General features: G+C 40.8%; 1 protein-coding gene across 3 annotated transcripts in view; it reads left to right on the top strand.

The window, feature by feature from the left end:
* The window catches only part of PHF2 (PHD finger protein 2), an 87,260-nt gene that overhangs the window by 11,166 nt on the left and 51,205 nt on the right, over positions 1 to 24,889 (top strand). The gene's annotated exons all lie outside the window — the stretch shown is intronic.

The following is a 24,889-nucleotide window of genomic DNA, read 5'->3' as shown; positions in this document are numbered from 1 at the left end:
AATTTTTTTAGCTAAAATGTGCAGTTTATTGGCTGGAATTAATTGGGAGCAGGACCACTTGAACATCTAGCTCCTTACAGACTATTATAGGTATAGCATATGAACTCCTATCCCAGAAATATTTTTGTGGAATTAAAGAATGCTGTCGTGGTGAGGAATCCTGCTGGATACCCAAATGAATACTAATTGAGCAAAGAATGGTGAACTTGTAGGGTTATTAAGTATTTTTTCCATGGTCACTTCAGAAATCACTTCAGAAAGCAAAATCTCAGAAGTACCATCAAAAGAAGCAAGACCCACAGGATGACGAAATAACCTAAGGCTGCTTCCCACTGTGTGTAATCTAGCTAGAAAAGAAGTCCATAGGCAACCTCTTGGCAGTCTCGGCTTGCTCATCCCTGGAGTGAGTACGGAAACACTAAAGCTTGTACTTTACATTTAGTGGCTGACTAGGGATTAATCATTCTAAAGACTTCACTAATTTCTGGTCTAGAGACAAGGCCTCTCAGTTAAGCTTTACTGTTGAAAGCCACAAAGATGGTAGAGCGTGTTAGAGAACATCTGAGAAAGATGAGGATACCATTTGCTTACAGCTGAACACAGGACTTTTTGGTTCTAAAATGGGTGAGCTTACTCTTGCTTGGATGATTGAGGAGATCTTGAAACACTCAGGCTTGTTCTGAGAAGATCCTATGAATTTACAGATCTTAATGCCAAAATGGTGCTTGACAGTATTCTGAACTCTTACGCAGATCATCAACCAACTTTTTTTTACATCAGAACAAACACATCGGCCAAATGAAAGCACATCTACTCTTGAGGAAAAGTCTACAAATCCACTAGTGAGTTGTCTCAATGGTTTATTGTTTCATTCTTGGAAAAATCACATGTATTTCCAATCTAAGATTGCTTATTTTCAGTTTCCAGGTGTTATATCTTATTATTTTGTTAGTTGAGTTGAAGAGCCATCTTTCTCAGTCAGATTTTTCCATCAACATTTTGATGTCCTTCTGCTCACTTTAATTGTGAGATGATGTAATTGTTCATTTGAGTTCTGCTGAGAAGGTAGTTGAACATTTCTTCTACAGTCCAAGAAATATGCTTAATTTTCTAGTTCTGTACAGAGACCTTTTAATTTTTGACCATGTTTCAGTGAATGTTTTTTCACATATCTTCCACTCAACAATGTTTCCCTTCTGCTTTGTCTATATTTGCGGTAACTTATCAGGCATAACCATCAAATATTTGTTTTCTGCATTAAACTTATAAAGAAGCCAAATAAGGGTTTACTAGTTATTTTTTAAGCAAGTCGGTTCTGAAATTGGTTTTCTACCTTTTGAATTAGCGCATGAATAATAGCAGAAGACTGTGCTCTGCGTTCATAGAAAGAAAAACTCTCTCGAGTCTGGTGAGCTAGCAGTGATAAGTCAAAGTGTGAGTATTTAAGAAAAGTGAAATCACTTGACAGTGCGGGCTTGTGTTGGATTTAGTCACAACCTTGATGTCATGGTAGCAGTGCTACAACCCAAGAGCTCTCAGCAGTTGCTGGCTGTGGGAACAGTTCATCATCAGTTCTGCAGGAAAGCTTGGTATTTCTCAGTCAGTCTGAGTAGGTATCATGACTCTTAAATCCATACCCAACTGTCGGCATTTTTCAGGTGTAAAATATTGTGGTAGTTGGGGAAAATTATTTACTGGTACTGCTACAAGGTTCAGGTTCTCTACTCAGTCTGGTCTGATGTTTAACACTTCATGATAAAACTTCAAAATACAGCAGGGCATTAAACAGTCCTATAGGAGAATTCTTCCTGAGCCCTGCAAAAGGCATGCTGGAATGGTGAAGGTGAAATGTCTTTGAAATACTTGCTTATTTTGTAGTTCTGTGTAAGCGATTCTCTAGGTTTCCAAAGAATTAAGAGAAATAATGTATTTAGCTTCTTTAGAGGCTTTTTTATTCATTCAGAACAGTGTGTGTGTCCTGACGTACCATGCCTTCTGCACTGACTTTGTCTTCCAGTTTACACTTTACAAACAGTATCAGAAATGGTAACATTTTTTCATCCACAGCTGCATTTCACCCTGCAGTATTATTCATAGTCCCCTGCAGTTTTACTCCCACATGTTCAAGCAATCCTAGATTACTAATGGCATCATTGTATTCATCAAAACGTGCCCATTCTGTCCACAGCACCTACAACTATCATCTTCAGAGATCTTGGGGACGAAGTAATGAAAGGTGAGCAGTACTCGGATGAGAGGCCCATAGTGTTGGTAAAATAACATGCTGCCTTTGGAGTGAGAATTGAACCAATTACCCAGTGTTATGCTAGAAGGAGCGGTGCTGTTGAGCAGGTATCCTCCGTGGTGAGCAGGACGATTTGTGGTGATTTGACCAGACTGGATTTTGTAATAATGTTTTGTTCAATGCAATAGCCTAAAAATTTATTTTGGGGGAAAGTTATGCATTTCTTTCTGCTTTCCTTGGTTCTTCATCATTTTCGTCTGTTGTTGCAGCACACCTGGTGTTCTGGTTGAAATGCACAGTACGATGCAGCCCTACGCTGTTTTGCTGCAACTGTCTCTGTGTGTTTCGTAGAATTGCGGAGCATAAAGATATTCTGGATTTAAAGTTGCTGTGTAAATTATTATAGTCAGAACTCTGTGTTAAATACTTGACATTTATATTTTCAGACACACTGGTTAAACACAGAGATTAATGCAGAGAACATAGAGATGGGACTGCAAGGTTTCATTACTGGCTTTGCTCCTCATTTTGTCCCGAGTTTTTGTCAAATCAGTTAACCTCTCTGTGGTTGGGTTTGGTTTAACTCTCTCTCATGCATGCACATTAATTAATACATTAATATTTAAAATGTGACATGTAACGTGATGAAGAAAATGAATAGTTTATCTCTGGAAGAGGAAGGGGAGTGAAAGTTGTTCTGGAAGACAGAGTCAGAAGAGGACCAGGAAGGTCTGATAGATGTGCCGTGGTCTGGGTTTGCTGGATTTTCCATCCTCGTGGCTGGCTGACCATTTGAGTTTGCCTGGCACTGACTTACACTGTGCGGCAAGTATGCATCAATGACCTTTGCAGTATTTCTATTTGGTAGAAGCCCAGCAAACCTGTAAGTGCATGGAGTCTTCCTCTGTTATTTAGTATCTTAAGAAAATTATTTCTTTATGGCAGAATGTGTGTCTTGAACATACTGCACTCCTTTGCAGCTTGGCAGTGATACGGCATAGCAGATAAGTGACAATCCACTGTGATTTTTCTGAGTGTGTCAGAATATTTAGCTCTCGTTATACGTTCTATTTGAATCAACAAATCTGTGTACAAGTTGTGGTTTCTGGAATGCTGCTATCAGAAACGCAGGTAATGTCATTTGCTCGCTCTTCTGGAGGTTTTTTGGATTTCATTTTGGGTTTCATTTTTTCTCAGCAGAAGTTACCTGATTTTACTTCTTATGTAACTTAAAGGTTTGGTTTTGATCAGCTGTGTTTTCCTCCTGCATGTTCACTGCTCACTGTAACTGAGAAAAAATACGTGAGTTGGTTCTCAGGTGACATGATTTTATTCTTTTGATTTTCAAGCTGAATGCGGTCCATTGGCCTTGTTGGATACTGTATTACTATAAAGTAGATGTTTGTGCTTCAGGTTCACTTTTGATGTTTGCAAGCTGTATCATGTGGGGAGTAGGTAAGAAAATTGGTGTCCACAGGGTGGTTATGGTAGACATCCAGAGAAGCCATGAGTTAAAAAGTGCAGCACAGCTTTTAGGAAATGGTCTAAAGCTCAGTCCTGTACTGAGTTTGTTACTGGCAGAGTGCTCTGGTCCCACTTGCAGACTAGGGCTGGCCTTAACTCACATCAGCTGCACACACTGGTCAAGGATGGCCCAAGCACTGGGACACCGTAGCTGCGTGTGCTTTGCTGGAGGTGCCCTGAAGTGTGGTCCTGGGGGGTGAGGTGCTCTGGCTGCCCAGCCAGGGTCCACCACTGGCACTGTGCTGAGCAGGGGCGAGTGCCTGCTATTTACAGAGGGCAGGAGGGGGAGTGTAGCAGAACAAACAGCCTGAAGAGATAAATAAAGCTCTTACACTGTGTGTATAGCTCATCTGCAAGACAACTACCAGGCTGCTTACTGGCTCTACAACCACTTAAGTGCTATATACAACTTATATCACTTTTTATAATGCTGCTAGATTTTTCCATTTTAAAAATGCTGAAATTAAGTCATTGCTGAAATTAAATTACTTCAATACTATTTGAAAAATACTGAAAGGGCTGGAATAAGCAGTAGTTGGAGTTGTTCTCTTATGCTTCCAAAATAAAGGACAATAGGAAATGATCAGTTCAATCTATCAGTTGTAATCAGAGATGTTTTTACCCATTATGTTAAAGAAATGACAAGCCAAGCCTTCAAGTTTTTTATTGATCAAGCCTATGCTTTTTCTTGGGAGGCTCTCCTCAAGGAGGGGCTGACAATTTTTTTTGTTTGGTTGGTTTTTTTGTTTCTTTGGGTTTATTTTTTTTTTTAGGAGGCAGAACAAGCAGAGTCATCGTTTTATACTTTGGTAAAAGGAATTTTTTCACAAATGCGAAGTACTCGATACAAATGCTATTCAGAATATTTTTTTCTGCATTTTCATGGTGAGAGAGTTGGTGAATGGTGTTAGGAAGAAAAGTAGGCTTTAAGGAGGTGTTTCTGAACAGCACTTAAACTGAATTTAGCAGCGAGCGGGAATGTATTATGTTTTCAGAGCCCATCTGAGTGCTGATGGTCACAGTCTAAACCTGCTGGCTGCTGCTGCTTTTTCTTTGTTTTTTCTGAATTTTGTGTTTCTTTGCATTCTCGGAGCTCTGAAATTCTGCTCGAAGCAGAACTGTTTGCTTTAAATGCAAACCACGGCTGGCAGGGCTGGGTGCAGGGGAGGTTCAGCTGCCCTGGCCCGCTGCCTTCCCACCAAAGTCCATGTCAAAATGCCTGCAAGAGCGGCAGGCTCCATCCCAGGTCTTGCTCATGCCACAGGTCTTCAAGGGGACAGAAATTTCACAGAAAATTTCACAGTCATTTAAGGAATGATGGAGTATCTTAGGGAAAAGCCAGCCTGTGTGGACTGGAAACGTTCACTCTTTACGTAAGGTTTAGCCTTCAAGGAGAGCAAGGCTGAACTCTTATTTTGCATTGATAAGCCACAAGCAGGGAAACAATATTAGCACTTTATGTCACGTTTGTAAAAAGGCATAAAAACTGTCTGGAGAAAAAGAGAAAATTTACTTCCCATATAATAACCTAAGTACCTTTGGAAATAAGTGCCATTGGTAACAGTCTGCATCTTCCTACTCTTTTTATATGAGTTCCAGTAAATGTACTGTCTTGATATGTGCAACATAATTTTTAAATGATAATTTTAAAATTATACTTTTAAACCATAATGTTAAACATAAATATAATGTTAATTGTGCTTAGGAATATGTATCAGAATGAAAACAGTACTTCATCTAAGACTTTGCAGAAGCATAGCCGCATCTCAGTACCACGTGCTAAGTATTGTAGTCTGAAAGACCCAGAGGCTCCAGGTGTATGAACAATCAGAGCCATTCACTGTGTTTATGGAGACATTTAATCCATGTCTCAAAATGTAACATGATTACATTTTTTTACAGTTCTTTGGTAAATAGAAATCTGCTTCATAAGTTGTGTGCAGTGTTTGTCAATTTGCAGACGTCTGAATCAGCTGAAGCAAATAGCAATTTACAACAGCATAACATTACACCCATAACAATGTGCAATCTCGAGAGCACATTCAGTTACTAATGGCACTGAATGTTGCTGTGTATTTTAGGTTCTGTTACTGCTCCTCTGCAGTTCAAAATAATGTGTTATTAAGAAATATTTAGGGGTTCCCATGTCAGTTTGGACCAAATTAGTTACAAAAATGTGAAGTTAGTGGTTCCTAACACATTTGGAGTAATTTGAAAATAGACTAAAAATTACAGGAGACTGCATCATGTGTTTCCTGTTGGAAACAAATTAATGTCTCCATTATTATTCACTAGTAATGGAATCATATGAAGCTTAAGGAAATCAGTTTTAGACAGGTTACTTTGAATGTTACTGCTTATATTTGATTTCAAATTTACTTTTTAAACTTTTAAACGTTTTGTGCTTTTAAATGACACAAACCCACATAAAAGATTTGATAAGGAGAGAGAAAAAAAGCATCATCTTAAATGCATCTAGTTTGACTGCCAGAATAAGACCATTATGGCCCGTGAATGCAACCTAATAGCTACTTTTGAAGCTTGTCTTTTGCTTTCCACTCAGACTACAGAAAGTATTACAAGATTGTATCTGTTCTGGCTGGCCAAGACAGGCTTTTGCAGCAATGTCAAAAAGGTAGTGAACAAAGAGATTAAAAAAAAAACAACAAAACATAGGAGTAAATTGGCACATTAGGCAATGAGGAGTGGAAAGTTTCTATTTTAAGAGTTGCTTAGAGCTTCATTGAGACACTATTTTGTTTGCCCATTTCAACTGAATTAAAGTTGGTGGGGTTTTGTTTTGTTTTTAATAGGGAAATGTTAAAGGTGTAACTAGGGAAGTGCTGGTAGCAGCCAGTGCTGGGAGTAGTGGTCTTGGCTGCTAGGCAGGTCAGCTGCTGCCCGGGGCCCTGTTTGCCATCCTGGGCAGGATGCCACATGTTTCCCAGAAAAGGAGCTGGGAACATGGTTCCATTTAAAATGCCTGGTTAAATCAAATTCTGATACTTACTGAGTTTATGAATTCTTTCTTCCATGTATTCAGAGGAGGTTTGGGTCTGTTGAGTGTCTTGCCCAGAACGTCGAAAACCCCTATCTGCTTCCTGCTGTTTCTTTGGTTTAGCTTACATTTCAGTTTAGGCAGAATTACCTTACAGAGTATTTGTGTGTTACTCTGGAATTTCGTTTGAACTTCAGCTTTACACGGTGTGCATGACTTTCACAAGTGTTCGGTATCGCCCTGCTTCTGTACAAGCAGATATGAGACCAGCAATTCCTTTTGGCTTTTGGTTAGACCGTCACATGCTACACAGTTTTGTAAATCCCACCACATGTCTCCCTAGGTTAAAATGAGTGTGAACCTCTCTTCCCTTCTTGAGAGACCGAAATCCCAATTGCTGCAGTCACGTCTGCAGTCAAGCTGTGTTTCTCACATGAGTAAGCTCCAGTTCACCTCCGTGTCATGAGAGTAACGCGGTGTGTTTGCTGAGTCAGGCTCTAAGACTTCACCCCAAAATAGAGCTTAGAAGAACAGTTTTGTAAAATGTAATGTTAATTTATAGCAAATTCATTTTCTAGGAATCGCTTATCAAATCCCTGAGAGCTTGCACTGCTGCGGTGCCTAATGGGCTACTGGTTTCTGCAAGGCATGATGTCATTGGATGAGATGCTGTTGTGAAAGCTGTAACGAAAAACTTACTGCAACACGTGTTGATATGGTGTGTAGATATGTGCTCTAAAATTGCTGATGAACAATGATAAACCCCAAACAATGCAGTACACAGAAGGAATCTGCTCAGCAGCAGCGTCTTGGGACCTGTTTCAGTAAATAGACTTTCTGCTGAAGTCAAGTGGGAGGAAAGGGGCCCCAGGATCAAGCCCCATTGACTGATCCATTATCATCAACCTATTATGTCGTACAGCTTGTAAAAGTGAAATCGATCTCTTTGCAGGCCAGGAGGGAGACCAGTAGTACCAGTTAGCCAGTGAAGTGTGTACATTCAGGGTTGAATTACCAGGTGGAGTAAAACATTATCAGTCCACGGACATAAAGGACACTCCTTCATTTTATACCAGCCCAATGATTAGTCTGAATGCCTGATCCTAGGAAATCTATGTGGTTTATGCCTCTGGATAGTACAAATATTACTACCGTGTTTTTCTTTCTAAACGTGCAGGTTTGCTTTTTTTCCCTCTATCATGCATGGTATCTGTCATACTGAGATATGTACCTTATCTGCTGTATCAAAGGAGAAGATCTACCATCTCCATGATGGCTGTCTTCAGCAATGAGACAATGCAGAGCATTGTGTGGGCAGAAGGATCCCATATTGTCACACTGGTTAATTATTATTGAGGTGAGTTGCAGAGAACTGCACGGGACATTCAGAGTGCAGCATGGATGTACACGTATGCGTATAAAGCCGATTTACCGTCTTGATATAGGAATAAAACATGACAAAGCTGTAATTAGATCATTTGAAATTTGGTGTTAATATTTTGAAAAATGTATTTGAAATGCTGAAAGCTAATGAAGTAAAGAGAAGAGTAGGTTATGCAACTCAACAACAGAAATAGTCGAGAATAGTTTGGGGGGCTCTGCTAAATAATTTATCATTCTTAAATTGTATTGTAGATGGTTGTAATATAGTAAGTTCTTAATAAATATGACAGTGAAAATCATTCTCTTTCCTTCTTCCCTCCTTGGTATACCATCAGTTCATTGCTGGAGTTTCCCCCATGAGCATTATAGTTGGCTCAGCTTGTTTGCCATGCAAAACAGAGCATGAAAAGGTAATGCCAATGTACTGTCGGGACTGCCGTGTGTTTATAAACATATAAATACACACACACACACACACACACAAAAGAATACATAGAAGTGGTACTGTGAATGAAAATGAGAAACCAACCAAATGTTGATGTGTATTTTTAGTGAGATCTTAGCATAACAATGCCTATGCAAATTAGTTATAAGTTACCTCAGATTTAAAAATAAATTATATAAATGGACGTCGCTATTAAAGCAAATCAAACACATGCAGTACTCAAGATTGTATTTATGCATATTTTGGTACAAGTGGTTATTGTTGTACAAAGTAATGATGTTGCCCGGGGCTTTGTTGCTGTTTAGTTTATTTGTAATGTGTTTATTTGCATATATCTGTAGTTTAGTTGTATACATATATCACACATCTCCAGTGTGCTCTTGCAGTACGTATGACTTTGTATGTGATATGCAGAATGACCAGATCCTTGATGCAGTGGATGGGTGGTTAGAAAGAATATGTCAAACTCTGCCTTCCTAAAATAGTAGTTTCTTTGCATATTACAGTGCGTGGTGGCTGCTGGAGAAATGAGCATTTGTTTGCTCGTTTAAAGAGCAGCTGGCTTGGTGATGGGGTTGGCAAAGTAAAGTCGTCCCTTTTCTGGGATCATATTTGTGCGCAAATGCTTGTGAAAATAGTGCTGTGGTCTTGGCAAGGAAGAGGTGTTTTCTGAGCCTTTTGAATGGTTTCTTCAGAGGGCAGAGCAGCTATGACAGTCATCAGTTGTTTTATTTTAAAGTATTTATGTAGTAGCCTCAGTAACTGAAGTACTAAAACTTAGACTTGATGGACCTCCCATGTAGATGTTTAATCTAGAAGATCATCTTAACTTCAGCATTAAAATTACTGATACATTACTCTGTATAAATGAGCCCTCAGACTGGTGTACAGGAAGGCAAAGACCTCATTTAATTTCGGTAAGCTTAAAAACATCTGATTCAAATGTATTTCCCCTCTTCAGAGCTTTATTCTTTGCAAACCCATTGCTACCAATTTAAGTGCAGATGTGTCTATCCAGGTTGAAATCCAAACCCATTTTGTTATCTGTGCACAGGAAAATTATCTGAACTCTTTTTTAGCAGTGAGAGAAAGCCCTGTTTCTTCCCTGATTCTTGATTCAAACGGCATGGAAGTTTTCTCTTAAACTATCCACAGAAACTGAAACTTATTCCCCAAAAGAAAACAAGAGTGAGAAAGATCAGCCAGAGGCACAGCTTTACGCTACTGAAAATGTGGGTGTTGAAAATCATAGACAAGCTTGGCAGTTTTTCATAAAGCAACGTTTGTTGGACAGCTGTGCCCAGGGAGCAAGTATGTACACACGTGTGCTCGTAGCCACCTGGGCAGGTCCTTCTCTTTCCTCCCTCTTCCTCTTGCATACCCACAGCTTGCAATCCAGAAAGAGTAAGATGTATTTAAGATTTGGTAACGGTGCTTTCTGTAGGCAACCAGAGGTTCAGTCGTGGCACTCCACATGAACTGGTTGGTGGCAGAGACACGCAGTTGGTGTTGCAGCGAGTGCATCTCCTTGCCCAGCCAAGGTGCAGCCTTTCCACCGGCCGCAGGAGCGGCTGCTGGCCCCTTTGCAGCGAGGGGAAGGGTACTGGAAGGGTTTGTGTGTGTATGGCAGGGACTGGGAATAGGAAATGAAACAACTGAGAAGGAAAAAGATATGGACTCGGTTTTTTACGGCAGAGATCGCTACAGCTGACTTCAGTGCAGCTGAGCCAATTTACATTAGCTGAAGGTGTGATCCACATGTCTTTCAAAGGAAACAAGTGTTTAGAGAAGAGAGAGAATGCAAGGTTTTCCCTGCAAACAGCTGGATTTGTTTGTCTGAACTTTCTGTTAAGTTCTCTTGGTCTTCAGGCTGCAAAATTACTTGCTAACCAGTCATATCAGAGGGCTGACAGTGCAGATGTGCAGGAGGGAGGGGACCGAGCAGTTTAAGCACAGCTAGATAGCTGGAAGTGTCCATCCTCCTCATCCATCGTGGATGCATGATGTGTTATATTAAACCTTGAGACTGTGAACTGTCTGTGGGGTCTCAAGAAACCAAACAGTGTGGTATTGCTGATTTGGAGTTTCTGACTTTGAGCTTTGGAAAAGATATTTGTCACTGGCATGTACCAGTTCTAGGTAGGCCAGTTAGCAGTATGACGCTGGCAGAGATTTTGATTGCACAGTAACTTTAGACTGCTGTGATCTAGAAACTTAATTTATTTCTGTTTGATTGATTTCCTTTTTTTCCAAGATATGTAATATTTCATTTATATAACAATACCGGTTTGTTTTTGCTGAGGAACAAAAGGCACTTGCTAATAATAGACACTTTTCTAAACCAGTTTTGACCTGTACTCATGCAGAAGGTGTCGTATTAATGAAAACAAATGACGGCTAAATCACAGTGCATCCTTATGGAGAACAGTTTACGCTGGTTTTGTTACATGGCTGTAACACAAGACTATTTTGACAGTAACTTTAATACGGGCTGCATCCTGGAGCTTTTTGTGGAGCAGTGGTAAATACCAGAGGTGGCACGTTGAGTGAGGAAGAAGAAGTGCTGAAACACTAATATCATGGAATTTTGTTGATCATACAGTAAAGCAAGGATGCATTTTTTCCCCAAGACAATTCCCTTTCCTATCCCCTTCTGCACTGGGCAGTTTAGCCTATGGTTTCCAACGTGTACATGAAAATGAGTATATTGCTATTATTTTTTGTTTACTGTTGCACTTGACTCTCAGGATCTATTAAAGAGGGCACTTCATCACTTGATTATTTGCAGCTGATAAATAATGACTTGTTTTGATCAAGCCAGCACCTAATTTCATACAGAAGTTTTGAAGTGTGTGTGGAGGTAGACAGGAGATTTGTAGCTATCTGGAGAGTTGCCTACGTAGCCTGGTAGCGAGCTGGGAGCCTGAGGGAGGAAGGGTAAAGGACAATTTTATGCGTGAGTCCACTTTTTGATTTAAAATGACAGAGTTTAAATCCAGACTGAGCCCCAGGACCAGTACTCAGCTTGTGAGTCTCTTTACTCATGTAAGGCTCTTAGTGACTTCAGGGGGAAAACTTCAGTATTTACCCCATTTGTTTTTTCTGTCTCAGCCATCAAGAAACTTAGTGCGAGGAGTTATTCTGCTGACAAGAGGCTTTTATTAAGAGTATCCTGTGAGGATGACAGGTTTGAAGGCATCGTGCCTGTAAGGTGAATGTTAGGCTAGTCCGTGTGGTAAACTGGTAACAACCACCAAAACTACGTACTTGATTAAAGAGTGTGAAGCTGCTGCTTTCCTTAGGACAAAGCAGAAGGGGTTAACTGTCATTTGAAATGGCTGCCATTGCATGAAATGACCTGAAATGACCTTGAAAGAGGCCCAGTCTCTCCTTCTCCGTACACAACAGAAACACTCTTCAGATTCCAGGGCAAAATGCTCTACTTCAAGCATATTTACTCTCTCAAAAGTATTTTCTTGAGTGACTTCTCGTGCCCCTTTCTGCTCTGTCATTTTTGGGAGCTGAGTTTTTTCTGCTCAGACTCAACGTGCATAGCAGCATGTAGTTTAAAGTCTTGCATTGCAAAGGTCCATGGTTTCTGGTGATTATAGGTCACAAATGAGGAATCTCTACTGAAATGTGTCAAGAGCTTTATAAGACCCTACAAATACGTGTACTGTTTACTTTTTACAGGCTTGCATCTAGTTTTCAACTGAGGTTGAGGTCTGTTGTGCTAAGTGGTGTTTGAGACTAGAAGAAAGTCTCTCCTCAACAGTGCCAGTGCCTATCGTCGGTAAGATAGAACCAAAATAGAAGATGTTAACGTCATTTTATGAAAATGACTTACGCACATAATGCAGATCTCCAGAGTACCTGGCCATTTTGTTGCGGATGAGACCGTTTTTCTCTTCCATAGTATTCTTTTCCTCTTTCCGTGTTTCCTGGAAGAGTATATGCATCACTGCTGCCAACAAGTACCACTTGGTCAATGTGTGGGAGACAAAGGCAAAGATGTTTTGCCTTTATATATGTAGAGGTGACGAAACCTAGATTCCAACAGTGTGTGCCATCATGTCTGTAAACAAGTAGGCTGGGCCTATTGATTAAAAAATTTATTTGTGTTGACACAGGAGACACAACTTGATGCCTGCAGAAATAAACAGAAACACTTTGGTGCTTTCCAGAAATTCCAGACAGGGAGAACATTTCCATCCTGTGGGATGCTCGTGGGCAAGCATTAAGCTCTTTTACCTGAACAAACTGAAATACGTTGAAGAGACACACATGGGAATCAAGTTTCTTACTGCTTTAATCCTAGGTCTTGCAGTGCTTGGTGACTTCTCTAAGATCCTGATCAGGACTGGAAGGGACAAATTTAAGTGCAGAAGACCCAACTTTGTGTTATGGTTTTGGAAGCTGATTTAGTGACTGTGAATGCAAGTTTGATTAATAAAGGTTGTATTTCACTACCATTTCTGTCTTTAACACACAGAGAAGCTCACCGAGAGAACAAATACATTGGCAGATTTCAACTTTTTTTCACTATTAGAGGTACAAGTATGTGTGTGGTTTTCATGCTATATTCCTCTGTGTTGCTTAACATAAATTTTAAAAGGTGTGAAAAGTTGCATCTGAGAACATTTATGAAGAGTGATCATGTTAGGCATTCATTCTGTTGCTGATCTGTGCGCCTGTTACCTAAAACTTCAGGTAATACCGACCTATTTATTACAGTGAAAAATTCCTACTGATCTAATGGAGTTTGATCAGGCCATTTTTGCTTATTTAAAAGGTGGTTCAGATTTTCCTTACTGGTTCCTGTCATATTGCTGTTATTGAGGTTATTGCATCTGTCTCTTGGCTACTGGGTCAAGAGACCTACATGGGTCCCTATGTGGAGGAAGCGCTGTGGTGGTCACAGAGCTGAGTGCCACCAGGATGGTGAGATGAGTTTTGGGGAAGGGACCATACGCTGCACCTGGGTATCGCTTGAGTGTGTGTGCAAAGGGAGGTAGGAGGTGTGCAGCCCACTCGTGTTGATTTACTTTTAAATTCTTCTGCAGAGTGCCAAAAATGGTCTGTTCAGGTATGTATTTTGAATATTATATCTCCTTCATATTTTGTAACAGAGGAACTTAGATGCTGTCATGCTGAGTCAGACCGGTGTCTTGGCTGGTGTCTGTTTTGCAGTCATTAGCTAACACCTGGCACATCAGTTGAAGATGAAATGGAAAACTGTATGTAAAGAACAGAAAGTAACTGGTGAAAGGAGGCGGGAGAGAGAAAGCAAGCAACAGAGAAAAAACATGTGTGCATACCAATCCTTTTTTCACACCTGCAGGCTATCAACTTACACCTTAAAATGGGGAGCTTTGTTGCCCTCATCAGCATCTTTTGTTGCTTACCTCGGATACAATGCGGTGCTTTTGAACACTTGCATAATGGTGCGGTCTGCCAGCCAGCACACTGGGCTTTGTAACCTTCCCCAGCCACCAGGTTGTGATGAGCACTTCTAGGCTGCCTGCAATTTCCTTATGTCCACATAGCATGGAAAAAAATGCAAGTTTTATTACTGTGTGCAGCCAGATTCTTTTGTGGACTGGTGCTACTTCTTTCAGTTAAGTTATACAAGGAATAAATTGAAAAATAAGAGGATGATTTTGAGAGGAGGGTTATTTGTGGGCTATTTGCTTAATGTACTTCTTGCCCTTCAGTTTTTAATTCGCTCTAGCTTTGCAATTTTTTCCTTGAGTTTTGTTAGGTTCTTGCCTTTTACCACTACCTCTTTCTCTGGTTCCTTCCCTCATGGCTTATTTCCCACCTGCTTTTGGGAAATCCAGTAAAGAGAAGGGGCAGAACAAGAATCAGAACAGCTGTAATCACACAGGGCTGAGCAGCTTCTCTGCCAAACAGGCTGCATTTGGCAGAGCCCCATTTTCAGCAGTGAATCCTTGGCACGGTAACAGGTTGTCTCCACAGATGTCCCGCGCCAAGTGCAAGTACTGCATGTGGCAGAGGGTGGAGGGATCGACCCAGGCTGGCAGTGCCAGAAGACAAGGCAAGAGGGCAACAGTCAAGCAAAGAGACTCAAGGACAAACTTTGTAACTAGGGCACGGATTTCGGAAAGAAACTGTGAAATAGTAAGATCTAAATTCTAATGCCAGCTGTATTTGGATAATTCTCTTGATTTCCATTAGCGTGGTCCTACATGGCGGCCTGGTGTGGCTGAGAGAATCAGGCTCTGATTATCCAGTTGTCATAGGAAGATGATGAATTTTGGATATAGCTGGGAATATGTTGCTGTGCAAAAAATTGCATAAGCTGTTCTCCCCATGTGTTGTCTCTGGTAAAGGTGACCTCTTCAAGGTGTTGCCTTTGATGTCACCCAGATGACAGACATTGCAGTCAGCTGGAATTGTGTGACTAAACATCAGGGTCAGTCTCTAAGCCTTTAATTACTTTAAATTATATGACAGTGAGATGAAACAGAATTTTGATTTGATATAAAATAACAAGGGGGAAAAGAGTCTCATCTGGCCCTTTTAACCCCCACCCCCTATTTAGAAACCTTTTCAGCCTAAATTTATTTGTGGTTGGTCTATTCTTATAAGAGTGTGGTCTTTCACCAGTAGGAATTGGGAGAGCTGGACTTGCTTCTTAAGTCTGCCACGGATTTTCTGCATGACTCAGTGAGCCCCACTGTGCGACTTTTGTATTCAAAGACTAAAACTCGACTAGTCTGCAACTGTGGACAGTCTGGCCTAAAATGGCAAACACAGATGGCTTGGTGCACTGCTGAGGTATCTCCATGGGACAACACAAAAGATGCTCTAGGAATGAATTGGCCCTTGGCTTGAAGTTGTAACATCTCTGGTGTACTTAGATCTGCATTAGCTAATACCTCCTCAAGGGTCGTGTGTCTGATTAATGTGTCCTCAATGAGCCTCTCTTCCCAGTGAAATAAAATAAACTAGAAGTGCTGTAAGCTGGGCAACTTCTCATCAAAATTGTAAAGTTACATTTTGCTTCCCAAAATCACAACTGTATTAGTTGTATGCAGCCCAATATTTCATGTTTCTTTGTTTTCCTTTCTTTCTTTACCGCTATCAGTGGCAAAAAAATATGCAGTAAACTCAATATTAATATAATAGCTAATGAATGAAAGATGTCATACCCCAGAGCGTATGAAAAAATGTCAACTGGAAAGAGCCAGTCTGTGGTGTATTTCCTTGGTCTGTATGTTGCCTTAGTGAGAAGAGGTTGTTGAAAAATATCATTCATTTTAAACTAAACAGTAGGCCTCCTTCAAGTAAAAAAGAGAACATCTTGGATAGTCTTTGATTTAGATGCACTGCATTTTAAATGTGTCCTAATTATAGTGCTCATCACCTAACATTAATTTAATGAACATCCTCATTTATACGGACAAGGTTGGCAAATAGGAATTAATGCCATTAAAACCTGCAGGTCTCCCAAAGGAAAAAAATCAAAAGATCTATGAAGAAAACGTAATCTTATTATTCATAACAAGGCAAAGCGCAAAATCACCAGCCATACATTTTTGTAATTGGCTCAGGGGCCCTTAGCACACACCGTTTGGAAAGGACCGGTGCCGTGCTGCAAGCAGCTGTTGCCTGCCCGATGGGTGGCTGGCAGGGACCTGCCCACAGGCATCACCCTTGCTGAAGCACAGCTTGCTTTGAGCAACTCTCGCTCTAAGGTTCCAGTCTTGCAGGTGGACCCTTGACTTTGTTTTGGTCTCAGTTGTCTGGATCAAGACCAGACTTCCTCTAATCAGCTCCGGAAATGACCACAGTGGTTCATCAAGGCCCAAAAATAAGGACTGAAGAAAACATCATTGTTTTCTTGGTGGATGTGGAAAGGTGTTGACGATGCACATATCTGCTTTTATCATTTAATTGCATGCTGATATCAGAACTGCTTGATTTTAAGAAATGCTAGCTGACAGATATTCTCCGTAGGCATTGATTTTGACACACATGGAAGGTGGATGGTCCACTCACTCCTTAAAAACCTTTGTCATCCTGAACTGTGTTTCAGTGAAGTTATAGGAATTCTGGTCATGGCAATGACAGTTATTTACAAGCCAAAGAGAGCTAAGGGTACATTGTGTTAACAAAGAGGTAGCGTAGACCCCTTCGACCCTTGCAAATCATCCTCTTATGGGAGGCTTAGGGTGTGGTAGTCATCACAGCCGACTCATTTTATGAGCTTTAATGGGGTGTGGTTGACACCACAGTGGCTAAGCTTTCCATCTAGTCCAGCTTGGTTGAATTACTGTACTTCAAACTCATTTTTCTCCCTAAATATGATGGTAATCTGCAATATTTAGCCCCTTCTTACTGGGTGCAGTGAGTAGAACTTTCATCATCCTTATCCAAATCCCGCTGTACAGTTATTTAAGGTGTGGGGGAGCACAGTTGAGCTTTAAACAAAGATGTAAGCATTGCTGCTTGGAGAGCTATGCCTCACACAAGTGCTACTCGGTAGAAAAATGCTGTAATTGAAGGCCCAGATTGTGCAAAATTTTCTTAAGAGAACTGCTTTTCAACTTCTGTGTGAAATCAATGATGAGTGCATGCTGAAGGACTGCTTGACTCGGGGACTGAGTTTATCAATAACTGATGTATCTGATGCTTTATTCTTCGATCTCCTCCATCTGCCACTTCTGCGGTGTCAATCTCTACCCCCAGACTGCAGCTAGCATTAATGTTAAGCTATGAGCATTATGTGTTGCTAATATTTACAATCTTACTGACTAAAAATGAGAGGCTAATACATTGATCTTGTATCTTCTGCCTGCAAGTCTTGTCACTGGTGCAGCTCAGTACCTGTTGGGGTGAATGTGAGTAGTCCTGTCCCTAGATGGGTCACAGCAAACAGTTTAATGTCTGTCATCTACATGTATAATCTTAGACTTGTAGGTTTCTTTCAAATACAGTAGCCTCTGAGCATCTCCCAGATAAAATCAATAGTAATTCTCTGGTGGACTTCATGGAGTCTATTTAGGGTCAAGACTGTGGTTACATGAAAATGTTCTTTCTTTCTGTCTATGTAGGTTTATACATGTATGGACGGATCTGTGTCTCCAGTGGTGCATAGGTATCAAAGTGGTTTGTTTTTTTTTAATTCTGAGACAATAGGTGATAAATTCGACAAGTTCCACTATTGATGTCAGAGGATCCAAGTTTATAGAGTTTTATTCTGGAAACTAAAGTGCCTTGTAGTGAATTAAAAAATAATAAAATTATACAACTTAATCAGAAGCTAAATTGAAGATAAAAGTTAGTTTGAATATTAATATGACAAAAGGGACTGCAAGATCGAACTTCCTTTGAGACCCAGGGAAAAGGTATTTGATACAGAATAAAACATCCAGTCATGAGAAGACCTGGGGTAGATCCGTGTGTATTTGAAAAACAGCTTTAGGATTACTAGCATGCTTTTAACTTGTCTCAATACAGGTGTTTTTCCCTTTTTAATTTCATTACTCATATTTAGGTTTCTTTCTGTTAATAAGACATAAGCAGATCCAAATTCAGCTCCCACATGCATAGAAGAGGATGGACTCTAAGAGCAGAAATTGGCTCAGATGATTAAAATTTTTTTGTGAATTTACATTTTGCAAGGCATTTTAACTTAACACCTTTTTGGTAATTGGAAATGTATTGTTTCTATGGTACCATGACACGAGTGTCAGCTTCTAGAAAACAGAGCACAATAGGAAATGCACATCTCAAATTCTTCATATGAATCGCCGTTTACGTTACTGGATCAGGAAACGTGCAGTAAAGATGTTTCACAGTTTATTTATGTTAATATTTTGTCTTCTACATGGGCTTCCTGTCTCTTTGGTACTGTTTTCATTTTGTAAATTTACATGTTTTGCTTAAAGCAAGAGTGAGAGGGAGATTACATCTCTGCTTGTCGCATGACCTATTTATTGTTGCTTCAGAAAAGCAGAATTGTGTCTCTGCCTTTTAGCTTCTCACAGAGTGCAAAACTCAGGAACTGCTCAGCTATTCAATGTCAGGGGATGACAGCCAAGGTTGTGACTCGGTTTCTTGCCACCCGTTCCTAATATCAAAGCCAGCAGCATCGAAGAAGTTACCTGAATCCAAACTGAGCTGGGGCTTCAGAGTCAGCATGGGCTGCGCAGTGAAATGATTTATTGGCATGCACACCTAAGCAAAGACTACCACCGTTTCCTCGGTGAATTTCTTGCCTTTTTTTAAGGGAATGTTTTGAAAATTAAAGCAGTAATTAGTGAGCTGTAGCATGTTGAAATGAGCACCGAGACACCTGTGACAGGACATTGAGCTTTGTATTCAACAGATCGCTTTGCATGCTTCTCATGATAAAGATTGTTGTTTCTCTAGAGGGGCATCCACAGTGTTTATATTGCTGCCTGCAATTTAGTGAATGTCCATCTTTAAAAAACTGTTATTTTCCTGATGAAATACTGGGGTTCTTGGGTACTATGGGGAAGGACGTGGGTTTGGCCTTCGGAAATCTAGAAACTTGCCTGTGTCTTCAAGAGTACAAACTTTTCTGAGCATGGATTCTCAGGAGTGGTTTCAGTTCGTCCACACTACAAGGCTAAAGCGTCCGTAAGCTCACAAGCAGCAGTTTCAGGTTGGTCAGTTTGATTACCAACATGAGTAGCAAGTAGCACAGGCTTCACCACAGCCTAGAGCCCTGTGTGGATGCTCAGGGTCCTGGGTTCGTTTGGTACCCACTTGCAATGGAGTCATATCCTCCGTTATTGTGAGGGCTGCAAAAGCTGAGCTTAACCTTTTCAGTGAATACCTCATGATTCTTTGAGCTCCTTACTTTCCAGAATAACTTCAAAGACTGGTGGATTTTGAACAGTTACGTCAAACATGTTCAATATTTGAAATTAAACGTATCCTGGTTGATTTGACCAAACTGTGACAGATGGGAAGTGGATCTGCATTGATTTATTAATAATTACTTTTAATAATTGAGAATTTAATAAGTGAGAAGTTATTGGGTTATCAGAATTTTTCAACAGCTGTACTGATTCAGCTTCAGAGAAGGCTGTGGAAGAGTAACCCAGGACACCCTGGCACGCCCCAATGCACCCTCGAAAAATAAGAGGCAAGCTGTTTGCTCAAAGGATCCTTCTCTTCTCTAAGGCCATGTTTTGCCAGCCGAGGACTTAGAGATCAAAAGAACTTTAAACCCATTAAAGCACCTTCTTAAGAGTGGAACGGCTGTGGCTTTCAAGTTACACAGGGAGAAAGCTTCTTGGAAACCAGTCTAGGGTAGGAACAGTTAGGAGAAAGATAGGTGTACAGTCATTTTGGAGGGAGGTTTATTTTAAATAGACAGTACTTGCTTTCAGGAGGTTACCTGGCCACTGCTTACAGTTTGTCATTGCTCCTGGAGGGAACAGAATTGCAGGTCTGAGTGTGCATGAGGCTAGCTGAGCTAATTATGGCTCTCAGGGCAGTGCTGCCAAAGCACAGGGGCTGAGCACGATGCCAGGCTCTTGTGCTAGCTTGGGTACTGCAAGTGGTGCAGCTGCAGAAGTGCCAGGTGCAGTTTTACTGAAGAGATAAGCAGGCTGTGGTTTCCCCTCTTCTTCCACCCTTGCTTCACGGTGCAGTGACAACGATCTGGCTGCTCCACCTCCCCAGGAGCATGAACATTAGGGCAGAGTTTGCCCCTGGATGCAGCGCTCCCCAGTGCAATGGGTCCGGTGAGGAGGTTATATGAGCCTGGGCAGAGCATTTGTTAATGGAGCTGTATTGTTCTAGCACTTGAACAAGCTGCCTGGCACCCTCTGGTCTGGTAAACAGACCTGAGAGAGTCGTTTGATTCCAGCCTCTGCAGAGAAGCAATAGTTGAAGCTCTTGTCTTGAAATCCAGTGTCCACAGAGGAGGTCAGGAAGACCTCCAGGTAACTTCACCTGGTAACTACAGCACAAAGACACTCTGCAGGTCATAAAGTCTCTATGTGTGTTTGTATATCATGATTGCACAAGTATAACTGCTAGGTGTAGGTGAATGTCTTAGATTCAGGTTGTGCATAACCTCTAGTTTACAAGTTAAAAATGTCTTTTGTGGGGATAGTCTCAAACATAAATCTAGAATCTGCTTTTTCCCTGAATTTCCTTGACACTAAACACCTCTTGTAAAGATCTGTGGTTCCTAAGCATGGTGTGGGGTTAAATACGGAACCAGGAAAACTGATTTCTTATGCAAGTTGATGTTTGTAAAATACTCTCTCAGCTCTTCCTGGAGGCTTTCTTGATAACCGGGTGAGAAGAGTAATGTTGGCTGGCTCTTGCAACAAGGAGGAATTTGGCATGGAAAGGAGAAATAGCAAGGCCAGAAGGAAGGTGTGGACTGCATGTTGACTTGTGTTCAAATCCCAGACAGCTGCTGCAATAAAGAAACAGTCTTGGGTGCACCAGAAAAATACTTTGCAATAAAACTAATGCAGCGAAATTATTAACTTCAACTCCAGCTAGTTTGTTAAGGGAGAAAATGGTATTACCTTGTCAAGTTGTAATACCATCAAGTTGTTGTCAACCATCAAGTTGTTGTCAAGTAAATGGGACAAATTGTTGATAATTACTAAGTATTCATTTGGACATGTAAATTTTATTCTGGAACGGGGTCATGTTAGCACCACTGTGAATATCCAGACTGAGTAGTTGAGGGTGTATTGACACTGTTGGGTTCAGGCACTGACATGTCTGTGTAGCTGTGTTTGTGCCTTATCAAATGTGCCGGTATGGTTGTAATCACTGATGGCTCTTCTAAATTAAAACAGCTTTTGAGTTGCTCCTGCTTTCTTATAAGATTGGCTGGCCAAAACCTAGACTGTTTCATATCTTTTTGAGTTTCTCCAGGTGTCAGAAAAAAAGAGTCTTCTAATTCAGCATGTTCCAGGGACCCCTTGAAATCATTGTCCATTTTTAACAGACTTTTGATCTAAGAAAAATAAGCCTGATGTCAGTAGGCTTAAATTTGCTCTATGGAGGACATCAGGAAAATATATAGGACTCCACAGACCAGCAAAGGTTGGGAAACCGCTTTTAAGTAATTGCATTAGCTAAACATGATATTAAAAGAGATGTTTTTGTAACTGCTCACTGGGGCTCCAGTCCTCTCTCTGTATGTTAAGTATGTGAAGATTGTGGTTCTCTGCGTTACTCCAACTGGGAGAACTGTATGTTTTTTAAGAAAGGAAAATTAAATTAGTCTTGTGTTTGATAAGTTATTGAGCAGTTTTGTTACCTGGTATGAAATCAGGTAATGCAGGCTGGTTCTGTGGCACTCAGGCATTCCCCTGTGCTGGAGTAATTCCCAGCTGAGCAATTAGGGCAATTTTTTGGTCCTTTGTGCCCTAAGAGCAGCCCAGAAAGACTAGAACAGCATCCAGAATCTGGCTCATTGTTGAAATACAACTGCACAATTGAAGGAAAGAGAAATGCAGACAGACCTGTGCTGCTTAACAAGGAACTTGGCTCCGCAGAGCGTGAAAGGGGTCGGGAGTGAGACTGAGAGATGGAGAGTTGTCGTTGGATGGCTGGATGGCGGAGCTCACGATCTCGCTGCGTAACTGGGGCTGGCGAGGTAGTAAGCATCAAATGCTTCACGCAGTTCATTCACTAATAAGAATATGTAGTAACTAACATATAGCTCAGAAGCTATATGTTGAGTGTGACTACCACCAATGAAAATCAGACCTGGGCTTCCAAGTGGCTTCAGGGATGCTTTTAAAAATCACACCCCTTTCTTTAGCCTCACTCAGCTGCTTGCTTCAAGACAAAAAACCCTTTTCCCTTTTTTTCCCCATATTGTTTTTTACTGCTTCTTTTGGGGTGAAAAAATACAGTTTTTCTTCTAACATGTTCCTTCCTAAGGTGAAGTAGTGGTGTAGCATGCAATGTATTTAAGGACTCATCTTCTTACCATCACCTTAGAAGAATCTCCCTTATGGTATTTTGAATGTAGGTGAAAATGGGTTTTATGCATCTAAGCCACTGGAGTAGTTTAGCATTTTATGCCTATGAATAGCAGCAATGCAACCATGTAAAAATAGTAACTCTCTGCAGGGTGATCTAAACTTTTGTTTCCTTTGTAATGTCTTGAGATTACAGAAATCACTGGGGACTTCAGCGAGTGGATCAGATATAACGCATTCAAAAAACAGGATGTCTTTTTCCACAACAACTACCCTGCTCACAAAAATAGCAACTGAGGACGGATTATCATTAATAGTGTTCAGTGTAATAGAGACAAAACTATTATACCTTAGGGAAACATATCCTATAATAATAGCCTCAGTTGCTAAATGTGATTTGTTTCTGGTGTTTTTAAACTTGTTTTATGACTCAGGCTTGAACAATCTGGATATTGTTGATTACATAAAATCTGTAATTCTCTGAATGTAATTTAAGTTCTCAATGTCTGCATTTTGTTTCTATGCTTTTATTTTGGCTTTCCTTGCAATTTGGGGTGTACCTTCTGAAAAATGTTCAATCTGTGTTTTTAAAACTCTGCCTGTGATTTTTGCTTTCTGCAGAGCTCAGTGTGGGTTGCCGCTTTCAGCAAGAGCAGCAAGCCCCTATTCCAAGCAGCCAATCATTTCACATCATCGGGGTTTGAGAGATTATGTTGAGACCTTTGCAGATATGGCTGTGATAAACATGTAGGTGGAATGTACACTTCAATGCATATATACTGCAGGGACAGGGTCTTCACACCAGAAATAGGGCAGATTTATATCTCTTAATCAAGGGAGGTGCCAAGCACCTGCACTGGCCAGTAACATCCCTGAAGTCCCTCAGCCATTTGCAATTAAAAAAATATTCTACAGCTGGCTTAGTTGGCGGTAACATTTGGTTTTCAGGGAGGTCCTGATTTCACTCACTTTTACAAATAGTTTTATAGAGGTCAAGTAATTCATGCTTTCTCCCAAAGGGGTAATTCTCTGCTGCATACCACAACAGCAAACAAGTTTTAAAAAAAATTGCAAAATGTGGTTCAGTCAACCAAAGAGCAAAGTTTATCCAAGACAGCAAAACTCGTACAACTGGCTGAAGTGCAGGGATGAAGAAGCAGAGAGAGCAGCTCCTTGCTGTAATTCAATCCTGTTTGCATTTCTCAACTGGACTGTAACAAACAGATTTACTCTGTTCCTCTTTTTAAAAGGAAAGGGCACCTACTTTAAAAGCAAGCGATTAACTTCCAGTACAATTGCAAACATCAAAAAGAGTGGGCAACACCCCCACGCCCCAGAGAATTCCCAAATAATAAATAAGGTAGAAATGGAGATAGATCCCACCCTGTGCCCCTGAGACAGCACATCCCTCTCTCTGGGTGCTGGAACGGGTGGTGAGACCAGGCTTTTCACATCAGGGGAGAAGTATATCTTAAGAGTAAGAAGAGCGTCACTTGCAGTCCTGCCTGATTTCAGCCAGGAGGAAGCTCCAGGACTGATAGTGTTGTGCCTGTTTGCTGGAATAAAACTTTTCTAATGTCATACCTCCAGCCCCCAAGTACTTGAATGATTTTGTGGCTTTTATGGGTATGGCAACTATGCAGAAGTACTTGAGTGCTTGAGTTACTTGAATATGTGTCCTATATTAGCACAGTATTCCTGGTATACGCCATATGTACTTGCTTGTAGCCTGGCAGCAATAGTTGTGTGGTCATTTCCCTGCTAAGGTCCAGTCTAAGGTTGTGTGCCTGTAGTTAGCATCCCTTAGACAGTATGAAATCACCAGGGGTCAGTCTCTGCTGACTGTAGAGCCTGCACCTTCTCCTGGTTTTTCCTCCAACCCCTTCAGATTGAAGGAATGTGGTCAAAATTGGGTAAAACAGAAAAGAAGCCCCTTCAAGATTTTTATAAGCTGGAGGAGGCTAATTCTTCCTGTTTAAATACACAGCGTGTTTGCTTTAAATGAGCCCCAGTGTTGGGCCCAGAATTGTGGAAACCCAAATGTAAATTTTAGTTTAAAAAAGTAACCGTGAAAATGCGTGAAGTTGTGAAGCCCAGGAAAGGATAATGTCACAAGGAAGACATGTATTCGTAAATTCCCACAGAATTTACTGGCAGTAGAGACAAACCTTTAAAGCAAAAGTTTTGCATGTAGGTAGCACAACCCAGCACTTGCACAGTGATTGTCATCTTCAAAACGCTGAGCTAATGTTTGTTAATTACACTGCAGCAGCCTTCAAGGCTATCAGGCAAGTATTAATATTACTGTGTTACAGGTGGTGAAATTGAGT

Source organism: Nipponia nippon, unplaced genomic scaffold, assembly GCF_047370975.1.
Source record: "Nipponia nippon isolate SJK-2023a ecotype South Korea unplaced genomic scaffold, ASM4737097v1 scaffold_9, whole genome shotgun sequence".
Classification (NCBI taxonomy): domain Eukaryota; kingdom Metazoa; phylum Chordata; class Aves; order Pelecaniformes; family Threskiornithidae; genus Nipponia; species Nipponia nippon.
The sequence above is the reverse complement of the archived record's forward strand: the minus strand, read 5'-3'. Positions and strand labels throughout refer to the sequence as shown.